The following is a 3,411-nucleotide window of genomic DNA, read 5'->3' on the forward strand; positions in this document are numbered from 1 at the left end:
TATAGCCGGAGGTTGAGTGGTGACCGGCTGGAGTTGTGGTCAGAGAGAGAGAGAGAGAGAGAGAGAGAGAGAGAGAGAGAGAGAGAGAGAGAGAGAGAGAGAGAGAGAGAGAGAGAGAGAGAGAGAGAGAGAGAGAGAGAGAGTTCAATTTTCCACTTGCTTCTTCCATTAACCCTTGTTCACTAAACAAATGTTTTAGGACACAATTATTATTTTTTTATTAAATGACAAAAATAATCTTATTAATACTTTTAAAACTATACCCATTGAGTAAATAAGTTTTTTTAAAAACACCTATTTTGTCAACAACTTAGGCTTTTTTTGAAAAAAATAAAAAAAACATAAGGTCTTTTTCTTGAAAATAAAAATACAAATAAGGTTTAATAAAAAAAAACATAAAATATAAGATTTTTTATTAGATTAACCCAAAATTTACGGATAAAATTACTATATGTGTTTTCTCTAATCACAATTTTAATGTTGTGGTGTTTTATAAATAAAAAATAAATATAAATATAAATATATTATTATATGAAATTAAAAGGCTATCATTCAGTTTTTGATCCACGCAAACTTTCTTTATACGATACTTAATGATTCAGGCTGTATATTTATTAAATTACAGTAGATGCTCAACAATAAACAAAAACGACTCTGTGGCCCAATGGATAAGGCGCTGGTCTACGGAACCAGAGATTCTGGGTTCGATCCCCAGCAGAGTCGTTCATATTTTTTGTTTTCTTATCAAGACCTGCTATTTTAATAATCAACTCTTCTTTTTAATATATATACCTTTGAATTTACCATTTTTATCAAGCATATAGAAAAAGATTTTTTTTTTGAAAACCCATCTACGAGGTTTGATTTTTTTTTTTCATAACCAACTCAAAATTTATTTTCCCATATTTACATGGACTTCAGAAACCAAACCCAACAGTCCAACTTGCTTGACTAACTTTTTTCTACCAAAAGTTTGATTAGACTCGAACAAAAAACTTGTATGGTGAAAGTTTTGGCGAAACCAGCAATGAATGATTTGATCACTAAAACAACAACATTAAGATCTCCTACATGTCTTATATCTAATTTTCATTATTTATTTCTCTTATACATTCATTTTGGTATGACGTTCGGCTGGGACATGTGGCATCTTCTTTCGTATTGCATAGTCCACCATTTTGATATGACGACAGTATATTCACTTTAAGGATGAAGAAATTGTGTCGAAGGGTCGTTTCACTTATTACCACCGATAGGATTCAAGACTTGGTGAAAGATGAAAGCTAAACTGAACTTCATTAATGTTACAATATTTTAAACTTAATGAAAACGAAATTACTAAGTGGCATGCTGGAACACGAGAGTGACACACACACGCTAATACACGTTTCATACGTACTTAAGCAAGATCCCGTTCATGTGCGAAGCAATTCGCCATCATTCTATTTCATACGTCTATTGGTGAAAGACAAATGTGATATTTCAATTATATGGAATTTAAGGACTCCACCAAATCAATAACCATGGTAATCAAAATCCGTCTCAAGTTGTAAATGAGTAAGTGTGGATTAGGGTGAGTATTTGGACCTGTGGATCAGATCGGACCAGGACCATTTTTTGGATCCACGGGCCGGTTCTTGGTTCTAGGAATTGATTAAAACCGGTCCGGTTTTTTTGTAGGTTCAGTCCGTCCGGTTCCAGATAAAAACTGGACTTGATTCTGTCAAAAATCTTTAAAAAAGCATAACTTATTCGTTTTAAGTCGAATTGACATACAATTTTTTCACATGTAATTTAGAGTTTTTACATTAATCTAGACTATAATTTTATGATTTTGGTGTTAATGAATTACATTTCTTCAAAGTTAGGATATCAAAACTAAAATATTTTAGTTTTTCAGCTATTATTTTAAACTTTTGTATTCTGCAAAAATCTTTAAACAAATATATATATAATTATTTTTAAGTCAGATTAACATGCAGTTTTTTTCAACATACAATTTAGAGTTTGTACTTGAGTTTAGACTATAATTTGTCGTTTTTGGTGTTATATTCAATAAATTACAATCCTTCAAAGTTGGAATATCAAAGCTGAAATATTTCAGCTTTTCAATTATTATTGTAAACTTTTTTATTTTGTAAAAATCTTTAAACAAACATATCTCATTCGTTTTAAGTTAGATTGACATACGGTTTTTTCCAACGTGTAATTTAGAGTTTGTGCATGAGTTTAGACTATAATTTTGTCGTTTTTGGTGTTATATTCAATAAATTAGAATCATTCAAAGTTTTAATATCAAAGTTGAAATATTTCAGTGTTTCAACTATTATTTAAAACTTTTGTATTTTGTGCATATCTTTAAACAAGAATATCTCGATCGTTTTAAGTCGGATTGACATGCGGTTTTTTCCAACATGTAATTTAGAGTTTGTACATGAGTTTAGACTATAATTTTGTCCCTTTTGGTGTTATATTCAATGAATTACAATCCTTCAAATTTGAGATATCAAAACTTATAAAGTCATTAACTTATTTGATTCAAAGTTCAAAAAAATGGTATAAACGATCAAAGTTTGATCGGTCCAATGGTACAAGAAACGAAAACATATTTATTTTCACGAGTTCACCGTATCAAACCCAGAAACGTATTCAGTTTAACGAGTTGTAACGTATCAAACTCAACGACATATTTGTTTTATGGAGTACAAGAAACAAAAATGTATTTATTTTTACGAGTTCACCCTATCAAACCCAAAAACGTATTCAATTTAACGAGTTGTAATGTATCAAAACCAACGACATATTTGTTTTAAAGAGTTGTATCAAACCCAAAAATGCATTTTAACGAATTGTACTGTATGTATGTAAAGTTGTTCCAAAAAACAGAAAACCTTGACATGTACCCGGTAAGCCTCGTCCGGTCCGGTCTACGGTCCACAATATTCTCCGAAATCGATTCAGTCCAAAAGTCAGCCCGGTCCGGCCAAATGCTCACCCCGCTGATGGTCTTCAGGACTGTAATCGATATTGGAGTTTCTACAGTATGCAAGAACCCTTATAAAAGTGTAAATAAGGACATGCACTTACGGGCATAGTATCAACAAAAATGTATGAAATGTTTATAAAGTTGATGATGTGCGTAATAGTACACATATTAGTTTTACCAACTATCTAACTAACTATTACGACTTAAGGCAGTGGACCTATTCACAAATAATATAGCACAAACAGTCGGGTATCGAAATCAGGGAACGAATTTAACTTACTAACCTAACTACTAATAGATTAATCTAAAAAAAACAAGCAAAAGTCAAAAGGAGTTTTATCTGAGTTTTCAAGTTCAAACAAACTTAAACACTTAACTAATGGTTTTAATCAATATACTAAAAAAACTTTCGTTTAGTTTGAATC

The 3,411-nt window shown here is 31.0% G+C and overlaps 1 non-coding gene across 1 annotated transcript; it reads left to right on the plus strand.

Moving 5' to 3' along the window:
* The first annotated feature begins 650 nt into the window (after window positions 1-650).
* TRNAR-ACG (transfer RNA arginine (anticodon ACG)) lies at window positions 651-723 on the plus strand. Its single transcript has one exon. It is a non-coding gene; the product is annotated as a tRNA-Arg (tRNA).
* Window positions 724-3,411: the final 2,688 nt, after the last annotated feature.

Source organism: Lactuca serriola, chromosome 3, assembly GCF_051521515.1.
Source record: "Lactuca serriola cultivar US96UC23 chromosome 3, Lser_US96UC23_V15, whole genome shotgun sequence".
NCBI classification, from domain to species: domain Eukaryota; kingdom Viridiplantae; phylum Streptophyta; class Magnoliopsida; order Asterales; family Asteraceae; genus Lactuca; species Lactuca serriola.